We start from the raw sequence: 23,119 nt of genomic DNA on the forward strand, positions 1-23,119 counted from the left end.
GTCCATTTCAGATAAACAATTACTTTAACTGTTTGTAAATGACTATTCATTTGCCCCATAACATTTTTAAGTCCAGAAAAAGACGCTATCAACCATGGAACACCAATCATTTTTTTGAAAGTCCTTAACAAGTGAATTTGCAATGGACAGACATACTTTCCAGTATGCAGCTGTCTCCAATTTTGCTAGTTGACTGTTGCATTCCCACACATTCCTCATCCTCTGTAAGGTTTCTATGCTTGCAATTTAGACTATCAAAGCAAGAGCCAGAGTTCTTTCACAGAGAAATGAAGGTTTGAGAAGCTCAAGATCTCTATATTGAGAGCCTCCCCACTCATGTAGAAAAATATTTGCACAGAAGGAAAGCACTAGCCATAGATCTTGCTCATATGTGGCACAGGGTACAATATGACAGCACAATAATATAGATTAATTTGTACTGTTGACCTTGACGCACTATTCTATTGTGTCTTCTTTTAAAAGTCAACATTCAGGTCATTAGAACATCTGGTGTTTAACAAAAAATCCTGTTCTGAAGTGCTAAATGTGTTGAAACAAATGGTACTGTACTATCATTATGCAGTGCAACCTCTCTGTTAGGGGTCTAATTTCAAGGCTACCCTGACTGAACTACATTATTATTAGTGGTTTTATAATTCACATCTTGCCACAGTACATAAAATACCTCATTATCAAAAGTAGCCTTTTAAAAGCTGGATTGGGTTCCATGTAAGCAGGACTGACTGTCACTTTCCTTTCATTTTATCTTTAGAGACATCTGGAAAGGCTCAGTCTGCGCACTGCTGGGCATGCTGGCCCCAGCCCAGCAGAGCACTTTAGCACACACACGTTTTCATACACTCAAATAACCCCCTTTGTTTTAGCAGATCTTACTAATAGGTCACATGTGTGTTGCACTACCTTGCTGAATGCAAAAAGTGGGTCTACCACACCAGCTAGAAATTGCACATCACTCAGCATTTCCTTCTCCTCATTTCACACTCCTATTTTCAGATGGTGCTCAAATCTACACTGCACAGGAAATGGCCAGTGCAGCCTTTTAGCAGAAGACTGAAGATCAGGGAGATGTTCAGTAGCACAGAGTGAGTGAGCAGCTTTGCTTCACAGAACTATCACCAGGATGTTAAACATGAAAAAAGAAAAAATAAAAGGGTAGCTATTCCACTCCATAGTGTCTGCCAGCACATTGCCCCCTTAATACTACTGATTTCTCTACATTTCTCTCCCACCACTCAGCCTGCTCTTTGCTCCCCAGCAGAGCTTCTTCATGCAAAGAAACACTGTCTCTACAATGCCCCAAGGAAACTCACCACTCTTCTTCAGAAAGGACTAATGCTTTTCAGTGGACTGCTGACCTTCACCTGACCTGAAACATATCAGAAGCTCTATCATTAGCATTTCAGCTTGCTCAGTGTGCAGAGAACTACCTCAGCCCAGACCAAGCTCCTCCAGCTGCACTGCATTTGCGTTATGAGTCAGCTTACCCTGACTCTGCTCCACCTGACAAATCTTACCATTATTTGCATCCCAGCAAAACAAGCATAAAGCAGTACTTCTCTATTTGTTCATCTGATTTATATTTCGTATGCAAGTACAAACAGAAAGGAATTGGTCCCGAGAAGTATACCAGTAGCTGAGTACCATGTATCTGACACAATTTATTTTTTATCAGGTAGAAAAGATTCTCATAATGAGGAGCATGTAAAAGTAGTACCAGCTTCTATGAACTAAAACATATGAATCACATTGCCTGGGGAGAATCCGGTATCCCCAGCTTTTGAGGGGGACATTGTAATGGAGAATGTGTGTGTGCGCATTTATGAAGAGCTGTGCCTGCTGAGCCAAGCAAAGAAGAGGTGGTGGGAAGCTGCTCAAGATTGCTCAGCACAGAAAAGTAACAGCCCAGAAAATACCTTTGACTCACAGCAGGGCTGGAGGAGAAGTGTTATACTTTGACTTGGGCCAAGGTGAAATCATTTCCAGTTATTTTAAATGAGATTTGTGCTACAAGGTCTCAGCTGATCTCCACGAGTAGTTTAAATATGGTTACTAACATGAAGAAAAAAAGACTGACATTACTGAATGAGAAGACAGTATTAAGCAATCAATCGCTGTAGAGCTAATCTCATTAAGTCCTTCTAAGATGTCAGCTGTCAGTCTGCAGTTGGCAGCTGCAGAAAACTGAGTGCAATGAATTAGACATCTTTTAAACTTTTTTTTTCCAAGCCATCTACCTGATCTTTCACTTGTTTGTTCTGCAGTTTCTTAGAAGTTATAACTGCAGAAGGAAGTAGAGAAAATCCAGAAAAAAAACCTCACTCCGCTCTCCCATGCAGCTTCATGCCTCTGGGTCAGTGATTAACAAAGACAAGGTCCTACTGCAGGGAAGCTAAATGGAGTTCATTATGGACATGAAAGTTAGCAGAGCCAAAAAAGGTGAGGCTTTAGGAAAGAGGATGAAATAAGAGCCTAACAAGTGCAGATTTTACTTCCTCGGTACAATAAGGACAACTTTTAACTATCAACTACTCTTAAAAAAATCTAGGTAATAGTGATTTTAAGCAGATACCATATACTGTTCCTGCATGTGCTCGGGAAAATTAGTATTATAATGTATTACTGAGAAAGTTCTATTATGCTGCTATAATCTTTACACTAGGTATCTTGCAGACTGAATATTTATTGTGGTGGTTTTCTGGAAAAAACAAGAAAATGGAAAGAAAGAGGAATATCATTTCTTTAGGGTGGTATCACGTGACCCTGGACAGAGACAGCCACCTCAAAATCTCCTCAAAACTATGAGCTTTTCTCACCAGCACTCACTGCTAGATTACCTGGGAATGACAGTGTTTCCTGGACATACCCTCAGCAGACTTCCAGAAGGACACCATAGACAACTCAATCCTATATCCATGGACAGAACCTTGAGCTACAGCTAGCAGACACTGAGATCTGAGAGCATTTTTAGGGCTCTGAAATATATGTGAACTACAGCCTGTGTCTCACTTGCAGATAATTTCTGACCAAATGCTGCAGTTTTGGGCATCTGGGCAATGCAATGGAAACCAACGTGTACTTCAGCTTGCTGTATTTATCCCAAAGATCAACTGTGAGTAATTGCTCACCACTGGTCTAAAATGGACTTCTTAGATCTTTTTGTAGACAACAATTAGGAGTTCACATGTTGTCTAAGTAATTTTTAGAACAGACAGGAAGAATCAGATGTTACAGCAAGTTAATTTGGCATTAACTTGTCTCCAACAGCCTGTCAATGGAAGAGAAGCAAACAAGGCTTCTTCCATCCTGGCAGACAGAAACTGCCTCCATTTGCACCATCGTGTAAAAAGATCCATCAGCTGACTGTTACAGTGGGTGCACAGTGAACATCCCCGGAGAACTTCAACCTTGGCACAGAAGACACGGCAGGAAACAAGGCAAGTCTGAGCACAGCAGGAAAGACAAATGAAAATGCAAGCTTTTGGTCACCTCTAGCACTTCCTAGGACATCACAGATACTTTGTTCTTCTAGAAAGTGAAAGGTAGTTTGAAACAGAGTTCTGTTATTTAAATTTCTTAAATATTTAGGTGAAAAGTTTGCTTGTAATAGAGGGGAAAAAAAAAAACACAAAAAAACCCTACCTGACTGTCGCATGGTGATAATCATTATAGAAACTACTGCTAAGCCGTGTGAGATCTTGAAAATATCATACTTCAGCGTTGCTCCCACTGTTACGTGTTCTCAGACTTGAAGAGAAAATGAAGAACTGAATTTGTTATTTTGCTCAGATAATAACAGTTATAAAAATAGATTAACTGTCACTATCATGAATTAATATCACAGTAGTACAGAGCCTCCAATAACAGACTTATGCCATAAGTAAAGAAGAAAGAACACAGAGCTTGTGCTTTGACCTGGGAAAGGATCACAATGTCGCTACTGCAGACAAACGTTTACATAAAATGAAATTCATGTTTAATAATTCCGAGTGCTTTCAAAATCTGCATTTTGTTTGGTTTTGTTCTACATATAGAGATAGCTTTTGATGTTAAAGCATAGCATGCCGGCTACAAAAGCTGCTACTCAAGTTAAAAATCTACAGCTTTTAGTTCATGGTACAGCTTTCTTTTTTTTTCTTTTTTTCTTTCTTTTTTTTTAAAGAAACTCTGAACATCTAAATGATAACATGTTTCAAGTAGCTGCTCCTTCCCTGGAGTTGAACAAAATTGAAAAGATCAAAGTTAGTGCAATCTTGTTCAAAGGTGAAGAGGTGAAATCTTATGTGTGCTGGAGGATCAGAGCAAACAGAAATGTACAATGCTTAGTGTGCAACACCTGAAGCCCACTTTCATCAAGGTACCTCATTTTCATTTGAATTCAGAATGTTTTTCATTTTATGGTAAAATAAGGAACGGCACAGGAACAGGAGGAGCCCTTCCCCAGCATTGAAAAGTAAACACCAGTAAAAGATGAAAATGGTCTTTTTTTTTTCTTTTTTTGAATGACTAAATTCTCCATGTAAAATTCTATATTCCTTCTTTAAGTAGCATTTATATAATTGAGTAAGATGAAGCCATTACACCCATGATGTTTCAAGTATCATAATGCTGTTGATAGTTGAAGAGTTTCTTGAAAAAACACTGTTTTAAGGGGGCTGCAGAGAGGGGCATCTAAAAGGATATGTTTTTTTCCCCATAAAATCTTCATGTGACTGATGTGCCCTGACATAATGTATCGTGATGAAATACAGCTGCCAAAAAAGAACTTCAAATGATGCCCTTTTTCTGGAGGGGAAAAAAAAGTGATAAGAAAATAGGCACCTTTTCAGCAAAAGCTTTTAAAGCTTTAAAAGCATGGCAACCAGTAAAAAGGTTCTTAGGTAAAGGCTTCTTTACTCAATTTTGTCTAAGTACCTAGGAGCTAAATGGGGGGAAAAGGGTATGGAAAAAAATGCTCCTGCCTCTGTGAGAACTATGGGGCACCCAAGACACAGGAAGACATGAAGATTTTTATGTTCTTGTCCTACAATGTCATTTTCAAATACACTGAAAGGTCAGTTTCCAAATTATTGGAAATTGTTCTACTTTACCCTAACAATGCTGATCTGATCTGAGAATTTTTTAGCATAAACCTGAATGTGAATCAAAGTGGTCACATGCATGCAAACATTCAGAACCCAAAAATCTGTGTTTCAGCTTCTGAATATGCAGAATTACTTTCACATGCTTTCCTGTCCTGGTGCTGCTGTTCTACAGTACACTTAAATTGCAACCTGTACTCCACTGCCTTAAAGCTCTAAGTATGATTGTATAAATTGTTTATATTGTCTATTATGGGTCAAACCTTGACCCAAAAATCAGGTCTGCTCAAAGGTACTATAAAAATCTTTTATATACAGCTCTCCTAGGAGCAATTCCACACAGTTATCAGCAAAAACACATTTCTCAAGGATTCGCCAAGCTTGTCCACACCCAAATTCCTGCTTTGCTTTCTTTTAAATCTCAACTCTGCTAGAAAAGCCTAATTAAAAAAAAAATAATAATAAAAAAAAAATGTTTGGTCTCTCAGTGATAGCTCTAGAGAAGGTGAAATGATAGATTGACACAAAATATGTAAAGATCAGCCAAGTCGTGCAGTAGAGGGTGGCTGACTTGCAAACAAAGGTTGTGCCAACTGTATGTTTTTATGCTTGAGTTTGCTCTTGCATTTTGGTGGCAGGCAGTCAGTCATACTTGCTGTTTCAAGAGGGACGATCTGCTGGGATTTCAGGTTTCTTCTGAAGTACTCCACAGAACAATCTTCAGTTATTTCTTAAACCAAACATTTCTGCAGTGTTCAGATGCTTCCAGCAAAGTTCCCAAGATTCCCTACAAACCCCTACTTTACATAAATCACGACGTGCTGCAAGCGTAAGGGTAGTTTTTAGTCACCAAAGACTATGCCAAGAGCACTGTGTTTGGAGGCTCAGCTTCTATTTCCTACATAATTCTCCCATCTGTCTGTACAACAGAAAGCCCTTAGAAAGCATTCAGCCAGTCACTATTTTGGTACTCATGACACAGACAGAGTCTGGTAAGGTGGGATAATAGGTCAGATGTATCAAACTGTTATTGTTCCTTTCTGTATTTGTATTTGTTATGGACTATAAACCCTGATGATCCAATAAAGGGCTGTGACCATGAATCCCAATTGGCTGCACAGTGCTATTTCATGGTGGGGCGAGTCCAGCAGTAACAAATTCAGTCAACATAATGATTTCAGTTTCACCGTGTTGCTCTGCTTCCTGGGAACCTGCAAAGATAAGCGAGTGTGTCACAATCATAAATTCACACATACAACCTTAAAATATCTTATGGAGCCTTAAGTCTCCGTGAAATGTCAGACTAATAAATATGGTGATCATACTTGCTATTTGGCAAAAAATATTAATTAACTAGGAAAAGTTAATAAAAATATATTCCCCAAAATTATGCAACAGACAAAATATTTTTTTCTTATTCATGGTTATATGAATGCAAAATGCTATGGATTCTTCATCTTTAATACCTAAGGGATTTATAAACATATTGCATCCATAAAACTTGGTTCATCAGTACAGTACACAGCCCAGATATGCATATTTAATTACTCTGAAAGTAATTTACTTGTACAGATGGTGGCATTAGAAGGTCTTACTTCAATTTAAATTACTTCTATTTGAAAAACAATGTTATTTTGCTATGAATCTTGAGTGAAGAATTCACTCTTATTATAGATGAATAATACCTGACAATCGTAATTAATCTGTGACTTATCTAATGCTTCCTCAATAAACATTTTGTTTCAGATTTCACACAGCAGAGCAGCTCCTTTGCAGGAGGCAAATACACAGTGTTTCTGATTAAAACCTGCTTGTGATGATGGGCCTGCTCTAGGGGTAACTGAAGGTTAGTAGAAGATTTTGTTCAGCACCCCTGGGACCTCTTAAAGGAACGAGGCACTGCGGAACAGTTTGCTCTTCCTGCAGGCCAAGCAGGGATCAGAGCTCAGGGGAAGCCCATGGGGTAGCTGGTCTGGGTGTCAGGGTGGTGCACAGCATGCTGCATCACCTCTCACACCACACTGGGGGAACACAAATGGCCTGCGTATGCTTGTGAGGCTTCCTTTGGGGCTCTGCCTGTGTCAGGCACTGGTGGCCTCAAAGGTAACATGTGCACCATGTGCCACCAGGGTTGCCATGGCGGGCATTCATATTTTATTGATGGATAAATGGCCATAGCCCACATAAGGGGCTCTTACCTGACCCTAAAATGTGCTTCCCCACCTCTGACCATAGCAGAATAAGGTGATTTCTCAAGAGATGATATGATCCAAGGGGCTCAGCCAGAAGAAGGAGCTTTATTCCTTTTATCTACATGATTTCATCCTCATGAGCTGTATTTAACACTACAAACCACCCACTGTGGACCTAATGCTGGAAAGCATCTGCGTTTCCAAAGAGCCCTGTGGGAGCCAGAAGCACCCACAGCAGCTCTGAGCTGAGGCAGGACTGCCAACCTCAGACACCTTTGTTAAATTAAATTCAGGGAATCCCACTGGCCCCTTTCCCTCAGAGCCAGGGTGACACAGCACACTCAGATACAATGCTCCTGCTGCACTGTGTGGGGCTTCAACCTATCACAGATCCACGACACCCACACAAAAGGCAGTAGGATTAAAAGTGTACTATGGTGTAGCTGGTTGTGCACAGTACTTACATTCACCAGACCAGAAGACTTAGGTAGAAGGGGATAAGATGTGGCACTGGTGGCACGTTGCTGCAAACATCACCATTTATGAGTACAGTGCAAGTGACAGCAAGTCCATGGTTAGCTTCATGTCACGGTCTCTTGGGAAGCAGCAAAGGGTTGCAGGGTGCTGGGCAGCAGACTGGGGATCGCAGCACACATCTGTGTTGGGAAGGGAAGTCTGCCAGGAACAGCACTGCAGAAAGAAGCATGGAGATGAGATAAGTGAATCAGAAACCTGTAAGGGAGTAAATAGATGCAAGGCGTAGGATGTTTGTAGCTGAACTGCTCTTAATTACAACACTCCTCTTTGAAGCACGCTGCTTTAAAGCACAGAACATCAAGGCTACAGTTTCTATGTTATAACGCAGTCAAAATCTCAAAAAAGCGGAAGCATCTTACCAGTTGCATTCCTTATTTTCATACAAATTCACACATAAGTTCATTCATATACAAAGTCAGCTCCAAAACAAAAGAGCCATAGTAAGTTTTTCAGCAAAATAATCCTTTAGACATTGATAAATCAAGCAGTGATGACACAGGGTTATCATCGTATCATTAACAATGGCACCACAGTTAACAAGCCTTATTTCTCCAAAAAAACACTGGTGAATAATCAACTATCAGTTTGCACTTTAAATAAAGAAAAAAAAGCATGCCTAGTGTTTCTTGCCTAAAATAATGATGGGAGTGGAAACATTGCTTTCTTGCTGGGTTATTTTCATTTCAGGAAAAGAAATAACCAAGGGGAACATGGAGAGAAGAATAAATAACAAGAAGTGGTGTGAGGGGAAAAAATCCTTCATTATTATGCTGTCACCTCTGCCGTTCTTGCTATCAGATTCCTCTCCTGTCCCACACTGTGCAGAGCCACTTGCAGGCAGGGCATCCTCCAGATGAATCAGCACAGTGGCACGTGGACTCTCTAATGTACATCAGAGGCAGAGAAGAGGTGTTTGATATTATATTTATGAACAAATCAGAGGCAAGATCTTGGCAGGGTTGGGTTTTTTGTTGTTTCTGTTTTTGGAGGAGGAGAACTAAAGGAAATAAGACTGCATGTCAGTTTTGGAGAAAAAAGAACTTCATCTTTTTAAAAAGTATATTAACTTCAGCGTCTATTCAGCCTCATCCACTCTGATAAATTAAAATGGCATATGCATAATCTGTAGATTTTTTCTTGATCCATCTCTCAAAAAATACAATATGAATGACCACCCGTTCTAATCACAGCTTTCATGCTTGTCACAATAGGCAGAGCAGGCAACAGGGCAGAACTGCCTGGCAAACCCCACTGGATTCTGCATGCCCAGTCCAGCACATGGCCCTCTTAATGCGAGAGGGGGTCTGTGCTGGCAGCAGAACCATAATGATCAACTCACTTTGCTAAAGAAGCAGCAACAGATGATGCCCACAGGCCAGCATATCACCACCACAGACAGAGCCTCATAGTTGGTTTTCTCCTGTTTGTAAAATCTCATCTGTAAACCTTTTCATTTTTTTCCTTTCCAAAATAGGAAAACTAGATATGGTGACCGTTGATCAAACAAGTAATAACCCGTAAAGTCAGATGGGAGAGAAGAGAGAATCCAAAGGAGAAGGAGGACAAGGTAGCTGTACATACGCACTTACATAGTCAAGTTAATAGACTGACCTGGCTCTCACTGCAGAAAAATATTTATCAGATCTCACACCATTTATTCCAATCTTTTGAACCTACTTGAATGTTTGACCAGCTTTTTCCTGGGCAGAATACTTCAGCAGACAGCTCACCAAGAAAATACAATGGAGGTCATTCCAATTCCTTGCTGGTGGTTTGTCACACTTTTTAGTAGATGAACATCCGAGTACCATCTTTCTAGCCTCTTCAAAGGAATAAACTATTTTGAGTTTTTCATTTGTTTGGCTTTTAATTAGAAATAGGGTTCTGTGCTCAGTATTCCATCACTGTTGATGATATAAAAACGCATAATTAAATAAAAGATCGTTTTTCCCCCATGTTTCTTGAGTGAGTAAAAATGCTTACAGCAAGAAAAGGATGCAGGCTTCAGGGAGAGAGAATGAATGCATGACTCAGAGAGTGAGCATGTGTGGGTACGCCTGCACATAGGGATGCATCTGGAAATGTATTTTCCCTGTCTGTACATACATGGACTTTCTGTATATCAGACTACTATAGTCATACTATGCAAGTCTTTGAGCAATTCCTCTAAACAAATTGAAAATGTATTTAAACTGCAGTAATGTATGTTTGCTGATTTTTGTTTTGTTGGTTTTTCTGTTTTTAAGAAAAAAAATTCAGTAATGATAATTGAGATTGATTTGGATTTGGCTCTATACACAAACTGATTTTTTTTTAACCAAAAACAATCAGTTGTTGCACTACTAGATTGCTTATCACATCTCTATTTATATTACAGACGCCATGATGAGTAATTAGATATTATTTTCAGACATTATAAAAAATACAATTGAAATAAGGTGTTCTACATAGCTCTGTACACAACATGTCTCTGTGACGCTTGCTGTTTTTCTCCAGTAAAATGTCTGTAAAATGCCTAGTCTGATGCTGCACAACTTGGCTAGAAACTAACCCAATGCAGAAAACCAAAACTTCTACTAACTGTATGAAATTGAAAGGCAGAAGACTATGACCCTTGGTATTTTTATTATATAGATCAACATAATAATAGTAATTAACAGTATATAATTTAAAATATGCCAGATGCGTGGTGTAACTGCTGCGAGAAGTTACTGCAAGGGAAAGGTGTTGCTTTCAGATTTGGAAATGCCTACTACTGACTAACCTCCACGTCAACATGTTTGCAGCTCTGCAACATCCATTTCTAAATGAATTACTTTATGGAGGAAACAAAAAGGCAGAAAACTAAAGAAATAGGGGTCAAATTCCTCCTGTGAGATCTACCTTGTAAAATTATCCAGAATGTAATAATACCATGTTATTGACTTAAGCACAGTTCCCCGTGACATGCTGCGGCTGACCTGTAATTTTTATCCTACATGTTGCCAGCACTATTAAAATGACACTTGTGAATGTAAATTAAGCTCACAAAGGGGACAGATTGTATGATTCTGGTTTCTCTCAGATGCCTGTAGGCTATCACAGGTTCCATATGTGAAGTAATTATGTTCACTGAAGGAAAGAATAAATGCTGTCAAATTGTGTACTGAGAGAGAAAGCAGCTATTATATTGCAGTAGTCACTGGAGCATTGCCTCAGAAAGTGGAAAGATGTATAAGAAAATAATAATAAAATAGAAAAACTGTTGCGGCACTATATTAAATATAACCTTTAAATGAGTATCTGCTTTTGAATATATATTACAGAAAGTTAGTGTTTCACAAATAAAAGCATTTCAACTCTTTATTCTCATTTTCTTCCTCACATCTAGAGGGCAGGGGGCAGATCACTTACCAGGAAGAAGGAGTAGTGAGACCCTTCAGCTCCCAGTGTGCACCATGCCACCCACCCACTGCCTGCTCTCACCAGTGCCCAGCCCACACAGGGCACCGAGGGCCCGCTGTGCTCCCAGCTCACACCAGAAGGCCCATGAGCAGGGCTGGGTGCTGGCCATGCCCATGGGTCCAGTTCTGAGGCAGCACTCTCTCTCCTGGTGAGATACAAGCATTTTGCTCCACTCCTTAACAGTACCTACCCAATGGCAACAAACAACAAATTCATTTTCTTAAAGTACAACACAACACAAAGTATGAAGTTTTTAGGCAGTGCTGTTATGTTGAAATTGCTTCCTCCTTAAATAGCCCACCTCAAATAGCACTGCTTACCAAACCTTGGCTTCTACAAGTAGCAAGTGATGACAAAATAGCACTTGTACACCCCACCAAAGCCAGAGCTCACAGAAAACTATTTTGCCTGCTCTGCTTTATCTTTCTGGTTTGGTGTAAATAGAAACTATATTTTCTTTTTGAGGAGATGTAGGAAAAAATATCTGCCAGCCAGCAGTCTGTCCTTGGAAACTATCTCACCAACCACACACTGCATTCCCCATCAGGGAATGCAGGGCACCAACTACTCACCACTCATGACCCAGGACCGGCTCGTAACAAGAAGACAGAGTTCAGCAAAGAGCAGCATCCAGGCACACGCTCCAACACAGATCAAACCTTCTGCCCAAGCAGTCAGCTGTTCGTCTTCCATACTCACCAGCTTCTGAAAAAGAGGTGGCTAAGCTGGCAGGGGCCAGCCTACCTGGGCAGAGTGCAACTTGAGCATAAGGCAAGGCAACAGAGTTAGGGGCAGGGGAATCCAAAGCAGAGTCCCACAGCCCCCTTTTTAGGCAATGCCATGGCACTGGGACACCCTGCCAGCAGATCCTTGGCACAGTAGTGCTGGGGTGCTTGTGAGCCCATGAATCGTTGCATTTTTCAGGCTATTAATGCCAACTGGGCATGAATGGATTGGCAGATAGATGGGCAGACAGACTGCCTGCTTTCAATTAACTGCAGAAACAGTTGTACAATACACTTCAATTTCTTCTTTAAATAAAAAATGGAAATCAACTACCATTTCCTAAGAAGCTCCAAACTATTAAACAGTTGTTTGCAGGGTGGCTCATGTCATATGTGGGAGGCTGAAACGTAAGGTAGAAAACTGTTACACATAAAAAAAAAAGAAAGTCAAACCAAAGATCTTGCAGTCGTGGCAGGAGGGAAGGAGGGAGGGAAAGACGTGGTTTGCTCTCAACATTTTAATAAGGATTTGTGGGGTAATGTTGTGTAAAGGTAATACAGCTGTATCTTTAACACCAATAACTAGAATCAACTCTCCACGTTAACTGACCTTTAAATATTATTGTCCCTTTCAGTTTACCTAAAAGACATTTACTTCATGAAAGAGTTACTCAACTCTGTTTAAAGATCCAGTGGGCTAAAATATGCTAAACTGACATTTAGAATTATCTCATATCACTCTTTATGATAACTCATATTATTTCCATGTGATTTGAATGTGAGATTTGGGGGGAAAAAAAACATTTTGACACTATTTCAAATAATAGCAAGATATTGCCTGGACATTCCAGTTATCTTCAGTGATATCAGGACCTTTCCCAACAGCTGAGTAATTACTTCCTTATTACACTCAAGGCAAGTTGGTATCACATACCCTGCCTGAGATTTAAACCTGAATCAAACAGGCAAAGGAAGCATCCACACTGACATTTTACATACCTAACCACATTTTTTATAATAAAGAAAGCATCTGTGCTGTATTGCTTTGATAATCTGTGAAATGAAGACAACTGGGAGCGCCAGGAAGAAAAAAAATCCATTCCGGTAAGGAGGGGAAGGCAGAGGGACTTAAGTACAGATATACGTACTGTTTCTCTCGTGTCTCTATTGCAGTCATCTACCAGGGCAGCAAGGCACAGCATGCTCCACCAGCCTACATAAAGCAGGAGTAAGGAGGAGGAGAGAAGTTCACAATCTGATGCCTTTCAACTGAAACGGTCAGCCATGACAGCAAATGCACAAGCAATCCTTCAAGGCACAAGACAATCAACTGCCACAGTTGAAAACAGGACAACCCTGCTTTTCTTACCCTGCAGCGTCTCTTTATACTCTGTGAATCCACCTGTCCCTGGGCAATACACACCATAGCCCAGCGATCACATGGGCAGGCAAGTCCCTTTCTTCAGGCATCCTACAGCCCCAGAGGGAGGCAAGTGGGAGTCCCAGAGAGCAGACGTGGCCCCAGGGGCACAGGGATGCTCTGCACTAGCTGCAGTTCATCACATGTGTAAACCAGTGCAGATTGCTCACATATCAAAAATACAGATAAATGAAGACATGGTAAGAAAAAGTTCGGTAATAAATACCATTCAGGAACACATTTACATGGCCCTTCTTATAGGCTTCCATAAAAAAATAGAATGACATGGTCACTTATGCTACAATATGCAGTTAAATGGTTAATAGTAGAACATGCAGAGACAGCAAAGAACTGAAGCAAAAGCAACCAAAACAGCTCCTCTTGTGGGAATGCTAGTGTGCTACAGTTACAGCTAGAGCTAAAGATGCAAAGATAGAAAGGACAGATTAAGTAATAAGAGGGAAAGACTAATTTAAAAAATAAAGTCCATAATATTTTCTATAAATACATTGTGGTTACAACATGCTCATAGGATGTGTTTTAGGTTCAGGTCAATTCTAGCTTCATCTGCAATATTTTTAACATTAGTAATCTAAGGCAGACAAACTTAATTTTTAATTGGATATTACTGTTCATTTCAATTCAGCTGGCAGCAAAGAATATGCAAAATCAAAACAGAAGACTTCAATAAAAAGCAAGAGATAATCACAGCGTATCTAACACTGTGGCTGTAGAGCTACTGTAGAAACGCATCATTTATCAGTGCTGCATCTTTCAATGGATTAAAAAAGCGTATTATCCTTTTTCTGATTCCAACATTTGCTTGGTAAGTTCTAGTAAACTCTATGTCGTATATCGTTCACCAGACAACATAAACAACTAATTACATTAGAAATCCACAGTGATAAGAAAACTGCACAATAAATACATTATATCCAGGCAACAGCAGAAGCTAAGTTTTTATTTCATTTGCTGCAGACTGCATAAGTTGGTAAATGCTTTCTGGCAAGTGTCCTTCAAATTCCAAAAACAATGCATCTGTTTTATAGCATTAACTCATTCTCTATTATATTTGTTTATACCTCTGCAGTGAAACCATATTGTTATTAAGGGTATCGTTATAATAGAAAATTGCATTAGCTTTTAAAACCTTGTTCTATTTTATGTGTATATAAATAGGAACATTAGGACCATGTGAGATTCCCATTTGTCCTTGCTATACTCTTGACACTGGTAAATATAAGTAGAGCATCAAGATTTACCAGCGCTTAATATATTGCCCCTTTGATTAGCTGTGCAGAAATCCTTGCTTTTAAGTTGCAAAATCTCACCCTGCTGGTTATGTGCCTAAAAACGGGCCATCGTATTGTTCCTCTTTACCTCTGATCACCAAGGTGAGTCCACATAAGTCTTTATTGGCACAGTACCATGGTAGCAAGGTATGCCAATGTCAGCCAGAGGGCTGTGTTTTGAAGACATCTGGGTGGCTGATGACAGTGAGGTGGTTGCACCCAGACAGCACCAGAGGAAACACAAGCTATGCTGTTGGTCCACAACAGGCCCAAGAAATGTGCAGCAACCAAGTTTCAATTAGGGTGGATTTTGGGCAAGCATTCCTGAGACCGCAATGCAGAAATCCACTCCCAACACCAAAAGACCATATTTTTTCCCTAGATAAGATGGGATTTAATTTCAGTGCCTGGAACTCTTATTATTACCAAATGCTGTTGTGTTCCTTCCTCACTGTCATAGCATCCAGTAGTTCGGGGAATGCAACTGTGTGTGATTACAGAGCAGCTCCCTGTCAGATACACCGTGTAATTAGGGCTGATATGTAGCACTGTGCTCTGAGAAAACCCAGAAGAGTTGGGTCTAAAAAGTTCTGTGAATCAAGATAATTACAATATTAATCACAATCCATTGAACTAAAGTGGAATTGAATACAAATTTTCTGCTTATATAGTACGCACTGAATGACAGTAAGTTAGAAACATCCATTTTGGTCTGGTTTCACTACCTCACATCTGGAGAACATTATCACAGAGTCATCAGCCACTTGGCCAGCACCCAACATGGAAGCAGTTCTCTTTCCCCTGAATATTGGTGAAACATGCATGTTTCTCTTGAAACATTTTCTTAAGGAGTTTCAATATTGCACAATTGGGATGGGAGAAATCACTTGTTTCTGTTTAGAAAGCAAGAAAACTTTGATCAAAATGAGTCCAATTTTAAACATTTCCTCCTCAAAAAAATACTGCTATTTATGAGAATCCATGGTAAAGGCAGTCATTCCAGCTTTTTAAACAATATAATTAGATAACATTTCATACTATAAGAGACAGATTGCACGGAAGTCTAAATCCAGAGTGCCCTTGTTCCTCTATAAATATGTACACATAACCTATCGCTAGTTACTACCAATCTAGTATGAAGTGTCTTTGGTCTTTATTATGGTTGCCGTACTTGAAAAGAGCCACTTTACTTATGAAGAATCTTCTTTTTTTTTTTTTCTTCTTTTTTTTTTCTTATAGTAATGTAAAAACACAGTTGTCAGCATAATATCCTGACATTCAGGATACCAGCCTGTCTCTACTGGAGTCAGATGTGAAAATAAATAGATATTAAACTGTCACTCAATGAAATTACAAAGTCAAGAATGGCTCTAGCTGAGATCCTGTGTGTTTTGTTTGATGGACACAGGTGTTTAAGTGTTATGAAATCCTGCAGAGTCTCAGAGTGAATAATGCACCTTCCAGTGGTCCCGCATTAGCCAAAATAGCTGCAAGTAGCTTCTCTGTCACCCTGAGCCCCCAAACAATCGATGTGAGCTCAGAAAGGTGCCAGAGAGGCCTTCCAGACTTATCAGAGCTAAAATCTGAGAAGTCGTACAGTTTGTGCCATGGCATATGTTCAGGAATCGAAGCAACACTCCTCTAAAACCGTGAAGGTTAGCTCCACTGGCTTTGCAAACAAATCTGAGGCAGATGCCCCAAATCCACATCATTTATTTATTATTTGTAAGGCACTTAAAGTCAATCATCTGTCACTAATAAACATTAACGCTATTAAAAATTAATGATCATCCTACAGCATGCTGACACAGATTCTTCTTTCTGTTTGATGAGTATTGGAGCAAAGCATGCTGCGTTCACTTACTGACTCTTAAAGTGTTTATGCGTTGTATAATCCTGTGATTTGGGCTCCTCCTCCTTGCCCTGATGACCCCCTTCTCTTGGTATGCCAAGAATTGATCAATCTAGTGAGAGAAGCTTGAAAGGACAGGCTTAGATACAAATATGTATCTGCAGAAAAGAAAATAAATCACAGATTCAAGGTTATTGCAGAGCACACAGCATAAGCCTTTGTGATTACAGGGCTTTTTGTCTCGCTTTCCACTCAGCACTAAGTAACGTGGTGCCTGCGACGGCGGACACGCATGCCTGTGTTTGCTGCTATATGGAGGGTCCCAGCTCACATAGCACACCAGAGGTGGACAATGAGGCTGAAATAACAGTTCCAATGAGACTTCCCAAGAGCCTCACAAGCTGGAACAAGAAAAGGCTTCCTGAAGTGCAACTGAAAGAGGCAACTTCACCAAAGGTCTGCGCAGTGTCGCAGGGCACTTTCTTCTCTTAGTGGGTGGGAGGCAAAGCCCACTGCTAGAGATGAAGAAACAGCTTGCACCTTAACCCTCAAAAAGGACATTTCCTCTAGAAGTAAAAATGATTTCAGGCCCTTCATCTTTTGTGTTCAAATTTCAAATATAAATCTCGGGGAATACATTCTCACTCTTCTATCTTGCACTCACAGACCTCAGAAGAGCACTGTTTCCTAACACACACACAGCGTTTTGTCCTTCTCTGAATTTCAGTGATTACTTTTATTTGAGAGTGCAGTAACTATGTTATAAATGATCACTCGATATATAGCTGATTTTGTTTAAATGCAGATAAATAAATGTAATAAACCTGCATTAAAGACCAGTCTATGAGCACACTCATGAAATCAAACTAACCTCATATTTCTTTGAGTAATATCAAATCTCTGAAAACAAGCTAAACATAAGGTCTCAACACTAACGATATAATAAGAAAACTCACCAAGGCAATAGACATATTAATCTTCCCCTTGCAATTTGCAATATAATATTTCACTGTCAGATCATTTCTCATAGAGAAACAGTGACTTGAGTAAGATCTGTAGGAAGGATTCAGAGACTGTGATCTCTTTGCTTCTTTTATTTGCCTATGTTTCATTACTTATGAAGATCTGCAAAGAGCAGCTACCAGAACTAGAAACATACAGACAGGCTATAAAAGCACGGTGCCACGGAAGCACGCTCACCAAGCCAAGGACAGGAGGGGATTGCGTTCCATACATGCTGCCTTCATGTCAGCTGCCTCTGTTACAACTGAAACTTGGTGCCGTTAGCAGAACACCTCTATACAAAACTAGTTCTGCCTCTCAGGGAACAGCAAGTCAAGAAGTAATGAGGCTTTCCTGCAATTTCCTCAGCATCTCTATTTTTTCAACTCCTCCAGAGTATCAGGGACTGATCCACTGCCCAGTACACCCTTTTTATATGTGCACATCTCCCGTATTTCCACAGAGCCACACAGCCCAGGGCAACTCCATGAGCTGTGACCGTGAAGCCAGAGCTCATCCACACAATCAGTTGTGAGCCTTACACACACCAACAGAACCCAAGGAAGCTGTGATTTAACGCTTCTGAACAAAATTAAGCCACAAAACCTTCTAAATCTCAGGCTGAAGACCTTGCTGCTTTGAACAATACTTTTTAGTAACACCAATTTGTCCTGCTGCCATTCTCTGCTGCCAACAGACTTCTTCTTAATTTGTCTCTTTTTTAGTTCAGAATTCACCCACTGTGAAGCTAAGTTGTTCTTTTAAGGATAGTGGAAATTACAGTCAATAAAAGATATATTAAAGCATCATTATTCAAACATAAAAATGCTATGAAATTGTTAACCAGCTTTCCCTAAGGTGAAGGTGTTTATTGCTAAGTTTTTGCAGCGCAATTACATTCAAACAGACAAACGCTAGGCTAAAATAAAGCAGTTATTTTCTGAATCTACCAAGGAGAAATGGAAAAACATCTTGCAAGTAAGCTGCCTCATAGCAAATGCTTGCCCTAAAAGCTTTTCTATTAAAAACAGTAGATTTTTAAGAATAATTTTGAGAAAATGAGGCAGCTAAAATACAGCACCTTATTTTCCCTTTTTAAGTATGAATAACTTGCACTGAATTTCTGCAGTGAGTAGGCCTGGAATTTATATGCACTTCTAAAACAACATTTGATGCTTTTTTACATGATGCTGTGCAATCCCCCTTTCCAGGTGAAATAACACAGACACACTGCAGTCACTACACGTAATGTGTATGCCGAGCTGTCCACACTCCCCACCACTGCTACCAGGGCCTGCACACTGCAGGACCTCACAGGCATTCTACATGAAACTGAAGTGCATTTTGGCTGGGGCAGTGGTAGATATGACACTCAATTCGTCAGCAGAGGTGCAGGGCACTATCAAGTGTCTGGCAAGTCGGAGACCCCACGGACCCTTCCCTATAGCCTCCTTTATACTAGGGCTGAAGTGGTACCAGCCCACACAAGCAAGGCAGTGCCGCTACCAACACACTGGGGACATTCAGAGGAGACATAGTCACGGACCTCACATGGGCTGCTGGCACAAATGAGTCAGAGGAGAACAGAGATGGTAGCAGCAGGACATGACGCAGCCCACACTGAGCTACAAGAAACATCAGTGCTGCAGTGCCAGTATTTATAAACATAACCAAGGGCTGCTGTCTATCTCTTTCATACTATTGCTGGACCACAGACTATGGGCCATCTGCCCACAGATGATTATCGCAATCTGTGAACAATTATAGACAGGATATTTCTTCTTAGGAAATGGTAAATTTTACAAAAATGGCACTAAAAAAAAAAAAGCCAGAAAATAGTCAAAAAAACAAGCAGCAAATCTATGGTTAGTCACTGCATGGAGCCAATGATCCCAGTGATGCTTTATTCCCTGACTGCCTCCATCCACAGCCACAGATCACAGAAAATGTCTTCTGCTGCTGAGGCCATGGTGGGTGTATCTTCAGATGGAAATAGACTCTTCCATCACGGGACAGCAACCACAGAGCAGACCTGCGCACCCTGGCTGGGAGGCAAATCATCCCTGGAAAGCTCTGACATTGTTGTACTGAGCTTTCTCCAGGTGCCATGCTCCAGGCAGGAGCCTCCAAGGATTCCCCAGCTGTCAGTCCATGATAAGGGAGCAGCTGAGAATGGCACCACTGGGCTAATGCATCAGCCCACATGATCCTGCACAAAACATGTAGAGTGAAGGAAACCATGCAAATACAAAACATCCTGCATCAGTCCCCAGTGCAGCCAGAGCAATTAGTGGTTTGTTACAACAGCGCAATAGCACTGAAAGTAAAAATCCAACAGCCTTAAAACAACAGATACTCTCAATTCATTTCTAATTTATGCATTCTTGTCATATGAAAGCCACTTGTTTAAGCTGCTTTTCTATCTATTTGCAGTCTGTTCAGACACACAATGCTCAGTAGGGGTCTGTCTCCATGATTCATTGGCTCAGATTTCCTATAGAGTTTACATGATGTCTACTAAGCCCCATACAGCTTTGTATCCATTATAACCAGGGACAAGCAAGCAGGGCTTGGGAGTCTGAGCATCCATCTAAGAATAGCTTCCTGTCTTCCAGCTTTCTTCACAACAAATGAACAATGGTTACATTTTACAGGCTAGCACTGCATGGTGAGGGGAAATTATAGGAACTTGTCTGAGTTAAATAAGGGAAGAAGCGTTTAGAGTGAAGCTCCTTAAATGAGCAGGTCAATAACTAGTTTACTGAGACCAAGGCACATAGCTAATGAGAGAATAAAGAATTATTCTTGTCAAGAGAGAAAAAGATGCTGCCCTGGTTTTGTGCTAAATAATTACATTCATTATGTTTAGGACAGCCCTGCAAGTGGTCTTTTGCACTTGTAAATTCATTAGCAAAGCTAATAGGCAAACTACTATTGGGGCAAATTTAAACGATTGCAATAGGATGGATGGTAAAGATGGGGAAAGGTAGTATGAGAGCTAAGAGCCAAAGTCAGCTTTAAGTATAATTGAATTTATCTTCTCATCAACTTTAAGGCCTCCTTCTGGGCTTGAAACAAGGAGAGGAAAAGCCATTGAAACTGAAAGATATTCACTTGATTGGATTTGTTGCTGGCTTTTCCAGTTTAACCTAGCCATTTAAACCAACCCCTTGACACATGAGAACAATTATAAATCCAAGAAAAATTAAAATGTTAACTAAATTGCTTCAGTGTTTCCAATTGATACAGGAACTCTAATGTCTCGTGAAGTCACCCCCCAATAGAAACTCTACAAACTAACTCAGCTTTGCAATTTATCCAAAAGTTAGTGAAACTCAGCTGGGCAACAGGAAGGTAGGAAATGGCTTCTCTAGAGAAAAGTCCCAGTTACATGAGAGGTTCAGCCTAGCAGTGGAGAACAGGGAGAGCAGCAGTGCATGGCTCCACCTTAGCATGCACAGGTTTCCTCCACAGATATATGCTCAGATAAAGAAATTAGAGTCCAAAAAAACATCAAAGGAACTGTGGACCTAAGCACCTCTTTTTTTAATCATGCCCTGCCTAGACTGCAACCACAGAAGCTCTATAGACAGAAATTCATCTCAACAATGGGAAGTGTTAGAAATCAATTTAGAGGGGTCAAGGAGCACAGCAGCAACACATGTGGGACTGTGAAGGCCCCAGTGGCACTTACAGCGGTGCCCACAGGAGCAACCATCAGCAGATGGCCCTCCTTTCCCAGGTCCATGGCATGGTCTCTGCCAGAACAGACCACTGCTGTTCTGGAGCTGAAAGAGCAGAAGGAACTTCTTGGTTTTTTAAAAACGTTAAAATCTTTTTCAGCATTTTAGAAGTGAGATACAAAAGAGATTTGTTTTTCCTAAATATAACTTTCTAAAATGAAAAATGCATCATGATTGCAAAAGGATACTTACTAAAACAAGACGGAAAAAAATCCAAAAATACTTAATCCTTTTTCTTTGGATGTTAGAATAAAATGCTTCTTCCCCCCCACCTCCACTTTAAAAATATCTATTTTAACTGCCTCATTCAGGTTGAACTGGGTCAGGTTCATCACTGAGCCAAAAAGCTGCTATATATCAAATCTTTGTACATCTGTTTGAAATGGACAGAGTATTAGCTAAAGGCATCCAGAAAGTAGCTTTTCAGTAATTGAATTTGGGAAAGACAGAAAAGAAGTAACTGCAATGAAGCCCATATCTGGGGGAAAAAAAATCTTTGCCAAGTGGAAATGGGAATAAATGTTCTTGGCTACTGCTTCAGCCTGAAAAGCCAGAAGGAGCCTGAGGCTCCCCAGTAAACCTAGTTTAAAAACCTCCTCAGCTGATCTCTTATTTCTTCTGGCTAGTTGCCTTATCCAGACAAGTTAGAAATTCAGGATTTAACTCTCTGTGGGAAACTGGACAGATATTGTACCTCTGAAGAAAGAGAGCTTAATTCTCTAATTAAGTGTTGAAAGACTCACCACCTTCATCATTTCTTTTGAAAATGTCTAAATTACCCTAGAAACGGTTCCCAGCTGCCATCTGAACAGCAGCAGGACTTCTCACAAACATGGGCATACCACAGGTGCTGCAGTTTGACCTGCCTCTCTGAATGCATCACAAATGGGTCTGATAAATACAAACTAACAGCTTCCTAAGGAGGGCCCTTGGTGCCAGGAGCTACTTCCCACCACCCTCTGAAATGTATAAGCTGGTCCCTTGTGCCCAGCCACCATGGTCTACCTACTCTGCCAGCAGGCCTGACTGCATGGTGTGCTACATGGAAGGCTGCTGGAAAGTGCAATAAGAAAACTGGTGATCAGCCATCTCCTTCCTCCACCTTCTTTCGCACAGCTATATCCATCAAAAGCAGACTAGAAAGATTAAAAACAAAAAGAAAACCCCGAGATCTCCAGATAGTTTTTGCTAATAAATTTTTAACTAATCATTTCCACAGGAAAGATTAAGGCTGGAAGATAACTGTTAGGAGTGCAGGAAGAGTGTCAAGAAGTGTTTCATTGAGGACAAGCCTAACAAGCACCAAGTGGAGAGAATCTCACAACTTGTTCTCCCAAATGTCAAGAGCAGACCTAGCCTTCATCATGAGATTTTTTGCCTGCTATTAAGCAATACAAACACTTTTACTCTTTATATTTAGAGGGTCTAAAAGTTCAATTACACAGCTGCTCAAGGGACAGAATCATAGAATCACCAAGGCTGGAAAAAATCTCTAAGATCATCTAGTCCGACCATTCACCTACCACCAATATTTCCCCACTAAACCATGTTCATTAGTACCACATCTACATATTTCCTGAACACCTCCAGGGATTGTGACTCAATCATCACCCTGGGCAGCTTGTTCCAGTAACTGATCACTCATTTGGAGAGTAAGATTTTTCTAATCTCCAACCTGAACCTCCCCTGGAACTTGAGGTCATTCCTTCTAATCCTATCTCGTTATCTGGGAGAAGAGGCCAACACCCACCTCACCTCCTTTCAGGTAGTTGTCGAGGACAATAAGGTCTCTATTGAGCTTCCTGTTCTCCGG

General features: G+C 40.4%; 1 long non-coding RNA gene across 1 annotated transcript; it reads right to left on the reverse strand.

The window, feature by feature from the left end:
• Nucleotides 1-3,977: 3,977 nt before the first annotated feature.
• LOC116653779 lies at nucleotides 3,978-13,535 on the reverse strand. The gene is made up of 2 exons (XR_004308215.1): nucleotides 7,756-13,535; nucleotides 3,978-6,310 (listed from the first exon to the last, which is right to left on the reverse strand). It is a non-coding gene; the product is annotated as an uncharacterized LOC116653779 (long non-coding RNA).
• Between the last annotated feature and the right edge of the window lie 9,584 nt (nucleotides 13,536-23,119).

This window comes from Coturnix japonica, chromosome 8, assembly GCF_001577835.2.
Source record: "Coturnix japonica isolate 7356 chromosome 8, Coturnix japonica 2.1, whole genome shotgun sequence".
In the NCBI taxonomy this organism is placed as follows: domain Eukaryota; kingdom Metazoa; phylum Chordata; class Aves; order Galliformes; family Phasianidae; genus Coturnix; species Coturnix japonica.